The 20,333-nt window shown below is 41.2% G+C and overlaps 1 protein-coding gene across 14 annotated transcripts in view; it reads left to right on the top strand.

Annotated features, from left to right (window-relative positions):
* Positions 1-20,333, top strand: part of KLHL15 (kelch like family member 15) — a 72,005-nt gene that overhangs the window by 26,713 nt on the left and 24,959 nt on the right. Inside the window, exons 1-3 of one of the 14 annotated variants that reach the window (XM_064278106.1) lie at positions 7,236-13,309; positions 17,861-17,903; positions 19,692-19,836. The gene's annotated coding sequence lies outside the window, so the exon portion shown is untranslated. Of the gene's footprint in view, positions 1-6,841; positions 6,877-7,235; positions 19,837-20,333 lie in introns of those variants that run through there. The other 13 variants (XM_064278104.1, XM_023555148.2, XM_064278100.1 and 10 more) reach the window with 13 other exon arrangements.

Genomic DNA, 20,333 nt, shown 5'->3' with positions numbered 1-20,333 from the left:
TAACAAGTAAATATCTGAACGTAGAGATTGCCACCTCTGAGAAGGCTTCCTGGACCTTCCCAAGCCTGGCGGAGGTCCCTCTCCTTTGTGCTTGCATAGTACCCCCTGTTGCCTAAACCTACACAATGTGATGGAGGGCTGTGAGATCTAACTGGAATGTTTTTGAACCTTTGATGGCTGGCAGCAGGAGCAAAGCAGTTTTTCTAACAACTGCCAGCAGGTACTTGCGCTATAGATATAAATTATCAATTTGTTTTCCTTGGGGGAGCTTCCCACATTAGTAAAAGAAAAAATAACAGAAATGTAAATACTTCAGGAACATCCTATTTCCTAGAGTGTACTCTAGGAAAGGTTTGTTTGTTTGTTTTTTGCACTCCTATTCCTTTTGGGGAAACCCTGGTGGTGTAGTGGCTAAGTGCTATGGCTGCTAACACAAAGTTAGGCAGTTCAAATCTACCAGGTGCTCCTTGGAAACTCTACGGGGCAATTCTACTCTGTCCTATAGGGTTGCTATGAGTCGGAATTGACTCGATGGCAGTGTTTTTTTTGGGGGGGTATCCCTTTTGGATACGGGCCCTGGTGTCATAGTGGTTAAAGCACTTGACTGCTAACCAAAAAGTTGGCAGTTCAAACCCACCAGCTGCTCCAAGGGAGAAAGATGTGGCAGTCTGCTTCCGTAAAGATTTACAGCCTTGGAAGCCCTATGGGGCAGTTCTACTCTGTCCTACAGGGTTGCTATAAGTCGGAATTGACTACAGCAGGTTTGATAGTGGGTATCCATTTTGGATGTTTAGGGATTTGGTAATCCTTCTGCTGGGCCCAGGGGATGGATTTGGGGCTCATGGGATCGGGGAAAAGAGATTAGTGAAGTGATTGATATGCTTAAGAAGGGATTCCCACATTTTTATTCTATTCTATAGAACAGTCCTGATCAAAAGGGGGAAAATGTAGAACAGAATTTCAAATTCTAATGGACTCCAGACTTTCTGGAGCCATGGGGGCTGGATGAACCCCTCAAACTATTGCCCTGAGATAATCTTTTTTTATCGTATATTTTGTTTAATATTTGCATTGTTTCTATAGTGCAATTATAGCAATCTTTAAATTTACTTTTCATTACAAATATTTGTTAAGTTTTGTTTCGGAAACATTTTTCCTACTCCCTGAGATAATCTTGAAACCTTAAACCAAAAATATCCCCTGAAGTGTTCTTAAAACCAAACAGTAGTTTAGCATAACTAGTAAAGAATATTTTTGCCTCGAGCATTGTGCTCTTTCAAAATGTATCTATATGGGATCAAATTGACAACAACACCTGGACAGATTAGATAGGGCAGTGAGTTTATGTTTATAGAGGGAGGAACAATTCAGAAAAGGAGGGTGAGAAAGCCTGCACAACTGGAAGAATGTAATCAACGTCACTGAATTGTAGACACTGTTGAATTGGTGTATGTTTTGCTGTGTATATTCTCAACAACAATAACAAAATAAATACAATTTAAAATAAAGAAAATAAAAAAGAAGGGGTTCCCAGCAATATGACTACAGATGTGATTTAGAGATAACCAGTGAGGAAATTCCTGTGTAGAGATCTCTAGAAGCTGTAAACCTATTTAAAGAGTTTTTTTTTTCTTTTCTGCATTGAAGTTTCCTTGTGGAGGTTCCTTCTGAGATAGGGATGAGGTAATAATGCTTAGGACAACAATCACCATCCTGTTGGCAGATCGATGTATAAGGCAGAAGTTGGTACTGATTTGGGGGATGCCGGTGGACCCTGGAGCCCTGGTGGCACAGTGGTTAAGGGCTTGGCTGATAACCAGAAGGCCAGTGTTTGAACCCAGCAGCTGCTCCTTGGGAGAAAGATGTGACAGTCTGCTTCCGTAAAGATTTACAGCCTTGGAAGCCCTATGGGGGCAGTTCTACTGGGTGGCTATGAGATGGAATCAACTCAATGGCAGTGGTTTTGGGTGGACCCTGAGGGAGTGAGATAGACAGGATCCCACAAGATGCCTTAAAAACCCTCAGCAGGTATAGAATGCTTGGCAAAACAGTTTTCAGGAAGAAAGAGAATGCATACAAACTTCATTAGAGTTTACTGAAGGCGGTACTTTTTGATTTTGACATTTGGGTGGGGAGTTACAAGAAAAAGGAGCCCTGGTACTTTTTGATTTTGACATTTGGGTGGGGAGTTACATGAAAAAGGAGCCCTGGTGACACAATGGTTAAGCACTTGGCTGCTAACCAAAAGGTGGGTAGCTTGAACCCACCAACTGCTCCGTAAGAGAAAAGACCTGGTGATCTGCTCTCATAAAGATTACAGCCTAAGATGACATGATACACAGAAAACCCTAAGTAATCCTCAAGAAAACTACTGAAACTAATTGAAGAGTTCAGCAGAGTATTGGGATATAAGATAAACATACGAAAATCAGTTGGATTCCTCTACACCAACAAAAAGAACATCGAAGAGGAAACCACCAAATCAATAACATTTACAGTAGCCCCAAGAAGATAAAATACTTAGGAATAAATCTTACCAAAGATGTAAAAGACCTATACAAAAAAAAAAACACTTCTGCAAGAAATGAAAAGAGACCTACATAAGTGGAAGAACATACCTTGCTCATGGATAGGAAGTCTGAATATTGTAAAAATGTCTATTCTGCCAAAAGCCATCTATGGATTTAATGCAATTCCAATCCAAGTTCCAACGACATTTTTTAAAGAGATGGAGAAACAAATCATCAACTTCATATGGAAGGGATAGAGGCCCCGGATAAGTAAAGCATTACTGAAAAAGAAGAACAAAGTGGGAAGCCTCACCCTACCTGATTTTAGAACCTATTATACCACCACAGTAGTCAAAACAGCCTGGTACTGGTACAACAACAGATACACAGACCAATGGAACAGAACTGAGAATCCAGACATAAATCCATTCACATATGAGCAGTTGATATTTGACAAAGGCCCCAAAGCAGTTAAATGGGGGAAAAGACAGTCTTTTTAACAAACGGTGCTGGCATAACTGGATATCCATCTGCAAAAAAATGAAACAAGACCCATACCTCACTCCATGCACAAAAACAAGCTCAAAATGGATCAAAGACCTAAATATAAAATCTAAAACGATAAAGATTATGAAAGAAAAAGTGGGGACAACGTTAGGAGCCCTAACACGTGGCATAAACAACATACAAAACATTAATAACGATGTAGAAGAAAAAGTAGATAACTGGGAGCTCCTAAAAACCAAACACCTATGCTCATCCAAAGGCTTCACCAAAAGAGTAAAAAGCCTACCTACAGACTGGGAAAAAGCTTTTAGCTATGACATATCTGATCAGCGCCTGATCTCTAAAATCTACATGATAACTGCAAAAACTCAACTACAAAAAGACAAATAACCCAATTAAAAAACGGGCAAAAGAGGTGAATAGACACTTCACTAAAGAAGACATTCAGGTAGCTAACAGATATATGAGGAAATGCTCACGGTCATTAGCCATTAGAGAAATGCAGATCAAAACTACAATGAGATTCCATCTCACTCCAACAAGGCTGCCATTAATCCAGAAAACACAGAAGAATAAATGTTGGAGAGACTGTGGAGAGACTAGAACACTTGTACACTGCTGGTGGGTATGTAAAATGGTACAACCACTTTGGAAATCAATTTGGCGCTTCCTTAAAAAGCTAGAAATAGAACTACCATACGATCCAGCAATCTCACTCCTTGGAGTATAAAAAAAAAAAATGGTACAACCACTTTGGAAATCAATTTGGCGCTTCCTTAAAAAGCTAGAAATAGAACTACCATACGATCCAGCAATCTCACTCCTTGGAATATATCCTAGAGAAATAAGAGCCTTCACACAAACAGATATATGCACACGCATGTTTATTGCAGCTCTGTTTACAATAGCAAAAAGATGGAAGCAACCAAGGTGCCCACCGACGGATGAATGGATAAATAAATTATGGTATATTCACACAATGGAATACTACGTATCGATAAAGAACAGTGAGGAATCTGAAACATTTCATAACATGGAGGAACCTGGAAGGCATTATGCTGAGGGAAATTAGTTGCAAAAGGACAAATATTATATAAGACCACTATTATAAGAACTCGAGAAATAGTTTAAACAGAGAAGAAAATATTCTTTGATGGTTATGAGGCGGGGAGGGAGGGTGGGAGAGGGGTGTTCACTAATTATCAGTAGTTAACTACTTTAGGTGATGGGAAAGACAACACACAATACAGGCAAGGTCAGCACAACTGGACTAAACCAAAAGCAAAGATGTTTCCTGAATAAACTGAACTCTTCAAAGGCCAGTGTAGCAGGGGTGGGGGTTTGGGGACCATGGTTTCAGGGGACATCTAAGTCAATTGGCATAATAAAATCTATTAAGAAAACATTCTGCATCCCACTTTGGAGAGTGGCGTCTGGGGTCTTAAATGCTAGCAAGCAGCCATCTAAGATGCATCCACTGGTCTCAACCCACCTGGACCAAAGGAGAATGAAGAACACCAAGGACACAAGGTAATTATGAGCCCAAGAGACAGAAAGGGCCACATAAACTAGAAACTACATCAGCCTGAGACCAGAACTAGATGGTGCCTGGCTATAACCGATGACTGCCCTGACAGGGAACACAACAGAGAACCCCTGAGGGAGCAGGAGAGCAGTGGGATGCAGACCCCAAATTCTTGTAAAAAGACCAGACTTAATGGCCTGACTGAGACTAGAAGGACCCCGGTGGTCCTGGCCCCCAGACCTTCTGTAGGCCCAGGACAGGAACCATTCCCGAAGCCAACTCTTCAGACATGGATTGGACTGGACAATGTGATGGAGAGGGATGCTGGTGAGGAGTGAGCTTATTGGATCAGGTGGACACTTGAGACTATGTTGGCATCTCCTGGCTGGAGGGGAGATGAGGGGGTAGAGGGGGTTAGAAGCTGGTGAAATGGACATGAAAAGAGAGTGTGGAGGGAGGGAGCAGGTTGTCTCATTAGGGGGAGAGCAATTGGGAGTATGTAGGAGGTGTAAGGAAGGTGTATACGTTTTTGTGTGAGAGACTGACTTGATTTGTAAACTTTCACTTAAAGCACAATAAAAACTTAAAAAAAAAAGATTACAGCCAGGAAATCGTATTAGGGGCAGTTCTATTCTATCATATAGGGTCCCTACGAGCTGGTTAGCAGCCAAGTGCTTAACCATTGTACCACCAGGGCTCCTTTATTTGGGGGTGGTCTCTGCATAATAAACATGTAGATTGACGGTAAGACACCGCAGTTTCAGGAGCAGTGAAGTATCGAAGCACATTTTAGACTTTATGAATGCCACTTGTAGATCATGGACTGTCATAATGAGAGGTGTGTGGTCATAATGGCTCATGACATCACTGACTATTGAAATACACCTGCTGCACAAGACACAGGAGCGTTTCAGTTCCTGTATGAATCAAGAACATAAGAAGCCTTCTGACAGGTCAGTGATACACACTGTAATGTATAGCTCAAAATGTATGTCAGCAAATGTATAAAAGTCAAAATCCAGTGCTTCATAAATGTCCAAGAATAATATATGAAAATACAAATGTTCAAAAGTTGAAGGTATAGAATTTTAAAATTAATTTTATGGGTCATAGTTTTTTTTTTTTAAGCTTAAGTAAGAAAAGGGAATCATTTCTGTTTCTAAAAGATTAGGTGCTCCTCCTTATTTTCTCCAGGAAGTAGTCTACTTCAGCAGAAAGTACAGTGTGCTATTTTGGCCTCTTGGGAAACATGGCATGTTCAAGTTTGCTAGAAAGATCTAAGGATTGCTTTTAGTCATAAATCTCACTGAAAAGTTCATCTGGATATTGGTGTAGAGAGAAAATGGCGGCAGGGGCGGGGGGGTGCGGGGTGGGGGAAGCAGAAATGGCACAATACCTCAGTTCAGGATCAGAAATGGGCAGTGAATGCCCTAATTTAAGGTTACTTGTAGAACCACTGGTCTCCAGCTGGTTTATTTTTGTCATCTCCAGTTTTTCCACAGAGATTTCATAATAATAAATTCATGAAAGTCCTATAGTATATATTTCTAAAATCAAGAAAACGTGTATTTAAAAAGCATTAACTGGAATTCTGCAGCTGATTTATTAAAAACAAAGGAAATGTCCTCTGACTGTTCTTGCCATCTTATCTTGACGCAAAAGAACAGTTTTTTTAGATCCGGCATTTTCTCTGCGGTGGAGACATGCCATTTTCGAAGAATATTCCCACCTCTGGGAAATGTACTTCTGAAACATGTAATTGTTGTGTAATAAATCAAGTAGAACTATGACGCAATAATGCACTGCAAGTTGCCTTACAAAAATGATGTCATTTGGTGCAGACGTAGTCACTTTTAGAACACAGGTAGACATGGCAAAGCTCGCTCCACGTAGACCCCGCTCTCTCCACCCCCAGCGTGTCCAAGATGCAAAAACACATTTTCCGGCCTTCCTAACTCTCAATACGTCGCGGCCGGGCGCTCCGCAGTGGCTCAGCTCACCGCTTGTGCAGGCAGAGGCCCGAAGCTAGGGGACAAACACGGCGGAGCATCTCCAGCCCCGACGGCGACGCCGCGGGGGGAGATGCGCCTAGCGGGGCCCGCGGCCGAAGCGGTAGACCGGGCCGGCTGACTTCCTCGGGGGCGACCTCTGCTTGGCCAGCCGCCGCTCGGGACGCGGCGGGCTGGACGGCTAGGGGAGCCGCGGGTTTGGGACAGTCCTCACCCCACCCCCGGGTCCCACTCCCAGCTCCCGCGGCGTCGGCCCCGGAAGTGACGCGCGCCAAACGGGCGCTGGGCTGAAAGATGGCGGCATTGGCGCTCGACCAGGGGGAAGGTAAACACCCTCCGGGCCGCGGCCCGCGCGCCCGCGCCCTGGCTCCTCGCGCCGCGGACGGGGCGGGCTGAGGGCGCCTCCCGGCTCTCTCACCACCGCGCGAATTCCCACCCCCTCCCTTGCTCCCTCCCCTCCCTCTCCCGCATGGCGGGGCTTCCGCGTCGCGGGAACAGCGCAGGGAGCCCTCTCTCGTCCGGCCCCGCCTCCCTGGGCGGGCCCCGGGCGGTTCCCGCGGCCCGCAGGGGGCGCGCGGCCCGGCGCGGCCCCTGGCTCGAGGCCCTGCACGCCCCGCCCCTTGCCCGCCCCTTTCCCGCCTTCCTCCACCCCCGGCGTGGGTGATCCTGAGGCTCGGCGCGCTTCGGGGCAGAAGCCCGGAGACGCCGTCGTCGACGCTGACACCGCTGGCTCCTCTGCCGCTTCCCGCGGCCCCCCAATCTCTTTCTCCACCTGCAGCCCCGTGTTGGCCCTCACGCCGAGCCCCGCCGGGCGCTGCAAAGCCCCCGGTGTTGGCGAGGCCAGGCCCAGCCCCGACGCCGTACCGCCCCACGCCGAGCCCGACAGTCTCGACTTGCGACTCAGCGCTGTCTTCTTTCCCAGGAGTGATTCCGAGGGGGTCGCAGGCGCGCAGACTCGCCCCCCGCCAGAGCGCCCCGGCCCGGCCCGGGAGCGGCCCCTGGTAGAGAGGTTCGAGGAGCCAGCCAAGCCGAGTGCCGTCCCGGCGCCTCGCCCGCCCACCACCGGCCCGCCGGCCCGCTTGTTCCTGATGCTGACTGCCGTCCACTAGAGGTTGGACAGGACCCCCAAGGTGCGTACCCGCCCCTGCCCGCCCGCTCCGGGGGGTGGGGGGTGTCCCGGCTTCGTCCGCGGCCCCGAGCGAGCCCCGGATTCGAAAGCCTCTCCGGAGGAGTCTCAGCTCTGATTTACCGAGCCCTGAGTCGAACATTTGGTAGACGCCGGTGCTTTAATCTGTCTTTGAGTTTACTTAAATTGTTTGAAATTTAATTTTTTTCAGAGAGGAAAAAAGAAGCATAATTCAGCCATTTTTTGCAGCACACAGCTGCAGGTACCATGATTATTTTTTCCCTAACCCATTTCTCCCCTTTAACAATTCTATTTATGCCTGAAATAGAACTATGCGAAATGGGAGGCATAAAACGTGGAATCAGAAGGTCTGGGTTCGACTGTTTGAGAAAATCCCTTACCGAGCTTCGGTTTCCTGATTTACGATTTCGAGTCAGTAGTACCCACATCTCTGGATAGTGAGGACTATATGAGGTCATATATGTGGAAATTATCTATAACTGTAAAGTGTTATAAAAATGCAGTGCTTGTAATTTTCTTTTTTCAGTAATCTTTGCCAGCGTGGTTAATGCTGTAGTGGCTAACTGTTGCTGCTTCTTTATTTCTATATTATAACTATAAGCAGTAAGTACGGAATAGCACAAGCAGTGCTGTGAATCGACCAGATACGTAATAGTCACTTTGCTTGGCCTTCCTCCTGTGAAATGCTAACTGCTTAAATAACGGTATTCTTTAATTCAAATTTAACATTACTGTAGTGCTTTCCTTTTCATCTTTCTAGGCCACTTAGGCCTTCTTCTTACTCAGAATATTTGTTTAGCTTGTTACATTCGTCTAGTCTTTTATATTTTTCTGAGATAATACCACCTTTGTTAATCTGATTAAGTTCTAATTTAGGCGGTGCTTTTTAGGTCTATCTTAATTTTAATGGCTATCTTTCATATCTAGGGAACAGGATGCCTGAATGTCTCTATGAATTTGAAGGTTGTTTTTGAAGAGCTTGTAAATGCATTCATATTTCTGTAATTCTTAAGAGATCTAGAAATGTATAGAAAATTTCAACTTCTCGGCACTGAATGCAATCATATTTATGGAATTCTTATTAATTATTGCAACGCTTAGTAGGTGCTTAGAGTCACAGTTTATCAGTGGTAAAGGATGTTAATTTGCACCCATTATTGCTGATTAACTTTGGGAGAGGATAGAATAGTAAGTATTTGTGGTTTGAAAATTGAGTTTATTTGGCAGATTTGGTAATATATATGTGTAACATCAGCATGGAATGATTCTGTACTTGGCACATAAAAAGGTAGTATGGTTTGGCTTAAATGGTACACAAAAAGCGAAAGAGAAGCCTTTTTTTAGTATATTATTTTTAGCTAACAAATGGTTTTCTGATCATTACATGTTTTATTAAATTTATAATCCTCTAGTCCAATACCAGTTGTCTTTCAGAGCATGCTTTCATGTTTCGTTAAAAGGCAGAATAATGTGAGGCGGGCAAGATTAAAATAGCAAAAGGGAGAGCCTACCTAACTTTAATGCGGTAGCTTCTATACATTGGACTTACTGGGTGTCCTGAAGATAAAATTTTGGTATTTTACTGCTTTATGGGAAATTTCAAGGTTTGACCTTCTCTCTGCCTTCATTTGGGTTTGCTGTGGAGCTGAAATTTGGGACCAGGGCTGGCTTCCTGGCTGTACCACCTGTGCAGCCACCCAGGACCCTGTGCTCATAAGGGCCCCACACTTGGCTTAATGATACGCATTTAAAACTGGTATTGTACAATATAAAGATGAAGGGTAAAATTAATATTCGTTTAAAGTTTTAATTTTTCTTTGCTTAGAATGACATTAAACAGCAAATGAAAAAAATACCACGACAAGTTAAGAGAGTCCTCAGAAGAAAAGAAAGAGCTTTATATTTTAGTACCTTTAACACTTTTTTCCTGCTTTTTGAACAAGAGACCGCACATTTACATTTTGTACTGACCCCAAAAATTATATAGCCATTCCTACTTAGGACCGTTGTCAGGCTTGCCTTATCCCATTATGAATGTTTTGAGAGTGAATAATGTTAACTGTTGAGGAGAACGAATCTTTAGTTTATGGGGAGATTGAATTAAGTTATTAAGCTATAGTTCCTCTGAATTGAAGTGTTGTAGCTCTTGTGGGGTTTTTTTTTTTTTAATTGAAGAGCATGAAGAACAGCGAGTCATTGGTGAGGCAGTATAGTATAGTGGGTAATTGTGAGGGCTCTTGAAATCAGGCAGACCCCAACCATGTACAATAGCCATGGGCAAGTTATTTAACCTTTGTTAGCTTTGTGTCCTCATCCTTAAATCAGGGATGGAGGGTTGTAAGGATTAAATGTATCCATTCATCCCACAAATATTTATTAAGCATTTATTATGTGCCAAGCATGTTTCTAGGTGCTGAGGGTAAAACAGTCAATGCAATAAAACAAAAAAAAAATTTTTTTTGAAGCACCAAGTAAGCTAAATTGGTAAAATTGATAATGTATGTCACCATTGAAATATACTACAGAAGAAAATAAAGCAGAGGAGGAAGGTGGGGATTGTCTCGTTGTTGGGAGGGTTTTTCTGTTTTAAATAGGATGTTCAGGTAAGGCCTCACTGAGATGATGGCATTTGAGTAAAGACCTGAAGGAGCCGGGTGTATCTGGGGATAGAGTGACCCAGGCAGAGGACACAGCAAGTGGAGAGGCCTTAAGGTGAGAGTGCGGCTAATTTTCAAGAAATACCAGTAAAGAAGCCCAGTGTATCTGAGGCAGGGTAAACAAGGGGAAGAATAATAGGAGATAATTATTATTGCCATTGTAGGAATCATTGTAGAGGCTCTCATAGTTAATTTCTGCCATGGTTACTGCTGTATTGCTGCTGGTCCAAAAGTGGAAGACCTTTTCAGAAATAGAAAATTGGAAAATTACAAACACTGGAATAAAGAAACACTAGAAAAGGCAAGCTGTTTGCTCAGATTTTCTGTTTATAATGTTAGATCTAAAAGCTCTTCTGGCTGAATCATTGAAGCAAATGAGAACGGATAAAAAAATTGATCCTTTGCCTCTGATAAGATCCTTGAATTTAATGATTCTATATCATGGACTTTATAAAGATTTTCAGGACATGTGTATCATAACATCAGGACCTTCCAAGAGATTTAGTTTAGTTATATAATAATTGTGGAGACCTAAAATGCTAACATTACAGTATTTGTGATTTCATGTTAGAATGTAATGTAGAGGATTTGGGGTTTTATTCCCCAATAGAGGCTTTTCCTAGAATTCTCACTGGATCCATTCTCTAAAGACTAGGGAAGCTGTTTTCCATGACATCACTTTTGGACTATTTCTACTTGTAGTCAGTATTAAATTAGATAAAAGTCTTCAGATGAAAAATAACCTTGAAGCAGGGTTTTTTTCTTACCACATTTCTTGTATTATACAATGACTAAATGGTAAACATACCTGAGAAGTGAAGTAACTTGGATAATAGGTGCCAACCTGGAGGCTGGAGGACCCAGAGTCTTCCTAATAGCTTAGTTTAACAGTCATTTGTAATTTGGTACAGAGTTAGAAAAATATTTTGATGTACAAGAAAGAATTTCCAGTATTATGTAAACAAATTCAAATTAACTTATGCAGCCTTTGCTCCCACAAAGTTAGTCTGTTTTCAAGTTTTTCTTTCCTTTTGCATTGGTACATTGAGAAGTAGGCCACTTTGAGATTGTCGAATTTAAAATTTCTGCTTTATAGGTTACAGAAATTGTGAGAAATTTTAGAACTCAAAAATTAATTCTATTTTTATCCCTAGTAAGCCTTGCATTCTCTTTTTAATATGCAAGTATGGCATTTTCTGGAGAGGCATCAATTTTGGTAGGGTAACAGTTTGAAGATGAAAGTAGCATGAGATAATTTAATTTTTTCATTGAAAATAAGTGTATTATATCAAACTCTGAGAATCTAGCTTTTGTACTGAATAGCTGAGGATTTTGTATGAGTTTTCAAGCAGCTGTGGGAGGAATGTGAAAACATTAAATTATTGCTTATGATAACATAAACATGGACATTAGTTAATTTTGAAACATCTTCTGTTTCATTGCTTAGATTTTTGCCTTTAAACCAGAATGGCAGCCTTCTAGCTGAAAAGGAAGCATTTAATTTCTTCGCCTTTAATTTCCTGTCCAATTTTGCCCCCACCAGACTTCTTACTTTACTGGTCACTAGAGAGTTTGAACTGTTAGAAATTTCTGTGATATAAATAGCAGCAATAGTCTTCCAGGGTGGAGGTAGGAAGAGGTGGTTTTGTGTATGTCTGTGTTGCCATTTATCTCTTAATCACATCTTCAGTGATACTGAAGCTTTTTGATCTCAGGACCTCCTTATACTCTTAAAAATTATTGGCATCCCAGAGGGCTTTGGTTTTATGTAGGTTATATCTATTTATATTTACCATATTAGAAATTAAAACTGGGAAACTTTAAAAATATAATTCATTTAAAAATTTTATTAATCCCATTACATGTTAATCTATATAACATTTTTTTAAATGAGAAATAACCATTTTCCAAAACAATAAGAATCCTAGTGAGAAGAGTGGCATTGTTACATTTTTGTCTGGCTTAATTAAAAAAAAAAAGTGGGCTTCTTGTTGGCGTCTGCACTTAGTTTGTGTGATATCACACATCATGTAGCCTTTGGAAAACACTGCACTCATGAGAGAATGAGAGTGAAAAAGACAGCTTTTAAAAAATTATCACGAAAATAGTTTTGACCTCACGAAGCCCTTTTAGAGGACTGGGACCATAGTTGTCCCTAACCACACTTTGAGAATCACTATACTGGATAATCATTCTTATGCATAGAAAATGTAAGGCTCTCTTTTTTTCTGTAGTTGGTGCCTAGTGTATAAGGCACATTCTTCAGTATTTCTTTCCTAGTAGTATAAGTATGCCATATCATTTAGTCTAAATTAGCTTGGTTACCCCTTTAAGAAAACGTACCATTTGAAATTCTGAAGGCCAAGTATAGAAGTTTTCTGTATGGAGTCCTGGTGGCGCAGTAGTTAAGAACTTGGCTGCTAAGTAAAAGGTTGGCAGTTCAAATTCAACAATCGCTCCTTGGAAACCCTATGGGGCAGTTCTGCTCTGTTCTTTTAGGGTCACTATGATCGGAATTGACTTGATGGCAACGGATTTTTGTACAGGTTTATAAACCGTAATTTCCCTTAAACTAATGATCCATTTTGAAAAGTGAGGATACAGAATTTCCGTGCATTAAACATTTTGTATGTCAGTAAGTACCTTTTCTCATTGCCCCTTAAAGGATTTTTTCCAGCCTTCATTGATTAAGAGTTCTTGAGTTTTATGTTAGTTTTACAATGATCTTAGTTTTTCCTTAAATTGGTATAATTCTGTATTTAGAGAATTTTTATGCATAAGATTTTGTGTATTCCTTTTGCACTCTTGTACTTTACTTTTTTTAGTTATTTGTTGTTATTCTTGTGTTTTTATTATAAGCCTTACTCATTCTAAGTCTTCCCCCCCCCTTTTCTTTGTAGCTTCTTCCAGGGTATGGATTGTGGACAAGTTGGTTTTGTTTCACGTGTTCATTTGTAAGTTTGCTTGTTTGATGCCTTAAACATTGATGTTAATAGATCAGTGCTGTCCAATAGAAATATAATGCAGGCTACATATGTAATTTTAAATTTTCTAGTAGCCACAGTTTAAAGTAAAAAGAAACAAGTGAGATTAACCTTAAAATATTTTTAACTTAATATACTCAAAATATTATTTCAACATGTCAGATTTATGTGAGATAGCTTACGTTGTTTTTTCATACTAAGTCTTCCAAATCTGGTGTTTGTTTTACACTTAAAACATATCTCAATTTGGACTAGTCATACTTCAAGTGCTCAGTAGCCCCATGGCTGGTGGCTTCCATATTGAATAGTACAGGTATGGAGAGTAGCTGTATCATCTTGTCAGTGCAAAAAAGTCTAAGGAACCCATTAGTAAAGCTAGAAAATTATACTTACGCAATGAGAAAAAATAGAAAAGAGTGCCAGTGTAAAATGAAGTCCATTGTTTCAGCTACCAGTACATTTCCTAATGCCTTACAATCTATATTGTGATAAACGCTAGGGAGGAGTGGGGTCTGAGGAGAAGATTGAGGGGTATTTAGTCCCTGTGGTCTTACGGGTGATAAGGAACATTAGGCAAGAATTGGGTGATTGAACACTGGACTCTGGTGGAATGCCTTGCTCTGGATTAGATGCTTAACCTATGGTAATTCATTTAATCACTACCACAACTCAATAAGGTTGGTATTATTATTGCTAATATATAGATAGAAACCAAGGTCAGGAAGCTAACCAAATTTCTCCAGGTCACACAGATGGTAAGTAATAGTGCTCTCTGATTTCAAAAGCTTTGCTCTTTCCAGCCATACTATTTTGTACGTACTGCATGACCTTGAATAAAAAGTCAGTTTACCTCTGGACCTTAGTTTCTTCATCTGTGGAATTAGAGTTGCTCTGGGTCCTGAGAGACTACTGAGAAGAAGGGCTGGGATTAAAGTGCTGTTGCTAGGGAGAAGAGTTTCTCCAAAGTTAACTGGACCTTTAAAAGGTCAGGGTTTTTTTTTTTTTTAATGTTGGCTCTGTTTGCATCAAGTGAAGAGGGTATAATAGTAAGCTTTAACATTACGGAGTTCTTAAGGGCCATATACTGTTCTAAGTGCTTTACATGTATTAACCCATTTAATCCTCAGCAGCATCCTGTGAGGTAGGTTCTATTAAGGTAAGTTCTATTAATATTAGTATCCACATTTTACAGGTGAGGACATTCGAGCACAAAGAGGCTAAGTAGATTGCTCCAAGGTCATACAGCTAATAAGAGGTGGAATCAGGACTCAAGCCTGGGCATCTGACTCTAGACCTGTACCCTTAACTCACTACTTCCATCTAGAGACTATCATTGTTGGTCAGTTAATCACTGAGTATTTCAGTGTTTCCTACTTACACATGCATCCCATAAAAGTATAAAATACTACTGCTGCTCTAAAGCTGTTAGTCTTACTGAGAGATGCACTAAGCATTTTCATGTAGAAAGGAAGTTAACTGCATATGCCTCAGCTATCACAAATTAGTTTTAGAAGTGAATTTAGATCAGATAAACTTCATAAACACATTGCTGAGACTTTAAAAGTAGAGTTTATCTTCTCTCTTTTCTTTGTGTGTGTGTGTGAGTGTATATATATATATATATATATATGATGCATACATCTGTAAAAACAGATAAAGAGCAGGAGAATAAATGAGAATTCTGTGACTAAAAGAAATTTTAGAGATTATCATTAATACCCTTATTTTACAGATGGAGAGATAAGGCCAAGAAAGTTTGAATAACCTAATTAAAGTACAAATACTTCTGTGAGTTGGAATCGACTCCATGGCAACAGGTTTTTTATTTTCTCTCCCTTGGTTTGGTTATAAGTAGAAAAAAAGTCAACCTAAGGAAGTAAAACCGGGGAACTTACTATAAAAATGTAAGGCTTCCTCTCAGAACCCAAGGGCAGGAATAGACCTAGGCCTAAGGCCTGGAGAAATGACACCCTTAGGGAGCACTCTGTCTTCTCATTGTGACTTCTGCACATCCGCTTTAGCCCTCTGCTGCTCCCTTCCTGTGGCAGGTGGAAGTTGGCGCCTACGGCTGTTCTTTAGCGTGTTTCAGTCACACACACTCAGTGCATTTCTCTCTCTTTCTCCCTGTCTTCTTCTTTTCCCTCCCCATTTCTGAATTTTTGACAAAAGGGTGTTCACCTTGATTCATATTTCTTACCCTAGTCTGACTCTGTGTGACCAGGGACAGGATCACAGTGGAAGCCTGCCTGCTAGGAATCTACCTCAGTGGGCTGGGTGCTGTCATTACTTTGACAGTTTATCAACCCTCCCTCTCTCTTTTTTTCCCCTGCTTCTTTGCCCTATGATGTTTCCACCATAGTATAAGTATCTGGAACCTGGACTGCCTTTTTTTTTTTTATTTTTAAGAAAGCCTGGTGTCTTTTAAAAACTTTGTTTAGATGGCATATTTTTCAGAAAGGTGAATGTTAGCTCTTTGTGACATTGTCAGATAGTGATAGCTGTTGAATGAAGAGGGTTACTTTGACAGGAAGTGAAATATATGGTGTTTTAGGCATTGTCAAAGTAACAGATTAATGAAACACAAAGCAGCCTACCGTCAAGTACATGAATGCTGATACCTAGTCTATATTATTAAATTTCCAGTGCGACCAGCATATCCTGACAGAATGATGATTGGTGCCCATAGCGACCCTGAGAAAGATAATTAAATAATCAAATTTTTGATTCAGTTTAATTTGCTGTGTTTAATTCTGATTATTTTGAAAATCGATAATTAGTCTACTATTGATAGGCCTCTACTAACAAGAATGTTTGATTAACCATAACACCACACTGATATTTCTTTTGTTCTCAGTATGTATTTGTGTGCATATGCCTTATATCACTTGGAAAATTCTAAGCTCATTAATTTTATCTTTAAAAATAACTCAGGAGAAGTCAGCACAACTTGACTAAGGCAAGGTCATGGAAGCTTCATGGACACATCCATACTCCCTGAGGGACCAAATTACTGGGCTGAGGGCTGGGGACCATGGTCTCAGGGAACATCTAGCTCAATTGGCACAACATAGTTTGTAAAGAATATGTTCTACATCCTACTTTGGTGAGTAGTGTCTGGGGTCTTAAAGTTTGTGAGTGGCCATCTAAGATACTCCACTGGTTCTACTCCATCTGGAGCAAGGGAGAATGAAGAAAACCAAAGATACAAGGGAGGATTAGTCCAAAGGATTAATGGACCACAGCTACGACAGGCTCCACCAGACTGAGTCCAGCACAACTAGATGGTGCCCAGCTACCACCACCAACTGCTCTGCCAGGGATCAATAGAGGGTCCTAGACAGGGCTGGAGAAACATGTAAAACGAAATTCTAACTCTGAAGAAGAGACCAGACTTACTGGTGTGACAAAGACTGGAGAAACCCCAAGAGTATGGCCCCCAGACACCCTTAAAATGGCTCAGCACTGAAGTCACTCCTGAGGTTCACCCTTCAGCCAAAGATTAGACAGGCCCATAAAACAAGACTAAATGGACACACCAGCCCAGGGACAAGAATGAGAAAGCAGCAGGGAACAGGAAAGGTGGTGATGGGGAACCCAAAGTTGAGAAGGGGAGTGTGTTGACATGTTGTGGGGTTGGCAACCAGTGTCACAAAACAATATGTGTATTTTTAAATGAGAAACTAATTTGCTTTGTAAACCTTCATCTAATGTACAATAAAAAAATTGGATAAATAAAACTGATAGCTTACTTTAATGTTGAATGTGTTAGTAAAATAGTTCTGCCAAGATTTGATTATAGTGTCTAAAATAGATTTTGTACTTATTTTCCAAATTATACATAGCCTTCTTGTGTTTCACTTTTCCAAAATTTGATATTAATTTCATGTTATGCATACTTTACTGGTAAGTGAACATCATTATTATGTGGTATAATCAATAGGACTTAAAGGCAGGTTAAGGACAGATAGGGAGAAAGAAGCACCTAGAATGCCTCTTGATGAGATGGGAAATACAAAAGAGAAGTGGTTGGGGGAGGGTAGAATTATAACTTAGGATGATTTTGAGACTCCTTTGGGCATCCAGAAGAACTGTTTAATAATAGCAATTTGATACATACAGGACTGGAGTAAGGTAGAATGTTGGATAGAGATTGTCAATGTATTGGTAGAAGTTGGTCTTAGTAGAAACCATGAGTTTAGATAAGATCATGTAGGGAGAGCACAATGTTCAGATGAAAAAAGGGAAAGAACAGAATCCTGGGGAACACCAGTGTTTAAGGAGTAGCTCAAGAAAAATGTGCTTATGGAGATTGAGAAATGAGCAGTCCAAGAATAGGAAGAGGATCAGGAGAGTGGTGTTATGAAGCTGAGAGCAAGTGATTAGTCTAGGGAGTAAGCCATGCTGCAGAAGAATCCAGAGAAAAGGAGCCTAGGATGTAATTGTTGGATTTAGCAGTTGGGCTCTTGAGATTTTTTTTTAATGAATGTTTTTTTTCCTCCTATTAATACACTTTCATTGCAGATAAATTAGAAAACACAGATTAGCAAAAGGAAGAAGGAAAAAGGTAAAATCACCTGATACTCTGCCATTCAAAGAGAACCATTTTTAACATTTTTTGGTGTATTATCTTTTAAAGCTTTTTTCTTATTTATTAACAGGTTTTTTTTGAAATGGTCTCAGACTGGGATAATTGCAAATAAATGGGTGAATGTGTCAAGAAGTTAAATATAAGATGTCATAGACAATATATTGATGAAACAGTTGTGTAATATCTAGTGATAGCCTACTCAAAAGAATGAAGAAGTGGTGTCTTTAGCAGCCATAACCTTTTCTTTCTCAAAACACTGAGGGCCGTACCAAATCCAGGATAGAGAGGGGATTCCTAATGTACTGCCTGGTACACATAGGTGATATTTTATTAAATAAAGGAGGATAATTGTTAATTGGAGTGGTAACATGGGCAGTGACAGCCTCCCTGAAGAAGATGGTAGAGTAGGTGACGGCATTCGACTGCATTGCCAGTTGCTTCACTGAAGGACTCATGGTCCATCCAAAGACCCAACCAGGGAAGGAAAAAAACTTCAGATTCTAGCATTACTACCTGCAGGGATTCAGAGTCACAGATACTGGCTACCACATCCTTTGATTGTCCTCTTCTAGGCTGGCACAGTCTGTGGATAGTGTGTCACCAAGTAACTCCAACACATAGCTCCAAGTCATGAGGCTCAAGATGTTCTAGATAATGCTTTAAAAATGGTTGTAGTATCCCAGAGATAAGTCCGTATCAATTGTCCTGAGTTAGGGACATCAGTATACATCGGCAAGGAATGCCTTCATACCTGTTCAAACAGGGAAAAAAGGCCACAGGTACTGAAGGTCTTCCTGAGATTAAAGGACCATAAGTTTACAATAATACCAGTCAGCAGAGTTTTGGGGATAGTAGCATAGGTATGGAGGACAGGCAAAGGGGTAAGGCAAAGTGCCCAGCTCATCATCTTGGCAACAAGCCTCAGAAAGGGAGGGGCCGTGATGAGGCCTCTACCACCCCCCACCCTCTGAAGTCCTGATGGTTTGCCCATGTAGCTTGTCATGTGGGCTTTGTGGTATAAAAATGGGTGGCCAGTGCTAGGTGGAAGCAAAAGTAGCCTAAGTGTTCAGCCCACCTAACTAGGCCTACGTAGTCGGGGGAACCGGCAGAAAGTAAGCCCTCCACTTTTTAACTATTTTTGTTGTTGAAAATATACACAGCAGAACATACACCAGTTCAACAGGTTCTACATGTACAGTCCAGTGACACTGATTACATTTTCAAGTTGTGTAACCATTCTCGCCCTCCTCTTTTGTGTTATTCCTCCCTGATTAACATAAACTCACTGCCCCCTAAGCTTCTTATCTAACCTTTCAAGTTACTGTTGTCAGTTTGATCCCATATAGTTTTTTAAAAGAGCACAGTGTGCAGGTTAGACATAATTTACTGATGAAGCTAAACTGTTCGGTTTAGGAAATCCTGGTGGTGGTGAGGTTAAGCGTTATGCTTGCTAACCAAAAAGTTGGCAGTTTGAATCCACCAGCCACTCCTTGTAAACCCTATGGGGCAGTTCTGTGAGTTGGAATCAACTCAATGGCAATGGTTTTTTTGTTGTTGTGGTTGGTTGGTTTGTTTATAATTTTTATTGTGCTTTAAGTGAAAGTTTACAAATCAAGTCAGTCTCTCACATGAAAATTTATATACACCTTCCTACATACTCCCAATTACTCTCCCCCTAATGAGACAGTCTGCTCTGTCCCTCTACTCTCTTCATGTCCATTTCGCCAGCTTCTAACCCCCTCCACCCTCTCATCTCCCCTCCAGGCAAGAGATGCCAACATAGTCTCAAGTGTCCACCTGATCCAAGAAGCTCACTCCTCACCAGCATCCCTCTCCAACCTATTGTCCAGTCCAATCCATGTCTGAAGAGTTGACTTCAGGAGTGGTTCCTGTCCTGGGCCAACAGAAGGTCTGGGGGCCATGACCACCGGGGTCCTTCTAGTCTCAGTCAGACCATTAAGTCTGATCTTTTTATGAGAATTTGGGGTCTGCATCCCACTGCTCTCCTGCTCCCTCGGGGGTTCTCTGTTGTGTTCCCTGTCAGGGCAGTCATTGGTTGTAGCCAGGCACCATCTAGTCCTTCTGGTCTCAGGTTGGTGTAGCCTCTAGTTCATGTGGCCCTTTCTGTCTCTTGGACTTGTAATTACCTTGTATCCTTGGTGTTCTTCATTCTCCTTTGATCTAGGTGGGTTGAGACCAATTGATGCATCTTAGATGGACGCTTGCTAGTGTTTAAGACCCCAGACGCCACTCTTCAAAGTGGGATGCAGAATGTTTTCTTGATAGATTTTATTATGCCAATTGACTTAGATGTCCCCTGGAACCATGGTCCCCAAACCCCTGCCCCTGCTACACTGGCCTTTGAAGCATTCAGTTTATTCAGGAAACTTCTTTGCTTTTGGTTTA

This window comes from Loxodonta africana, chromosome X, assembly GCF_030014295.1.
Source record: "Loxodonta africana isolate mLoxAfr1 chromosome X, mLoxAfr1.hap2, whole genome shotgun sequence".
Classification (NCBI taxonomy): domain Eukaryota; kingdom Metazoa; phylum Chordata; class Mammalia; order Proboscidea; family Elephantidae; genus Loxodonta; species Loxodonta africana.
The sequence above is the reverse complement of the archived record's forward strand: the minus strand, read 5'-3'. Positions and strand labels throughout refer to the sequence as shown.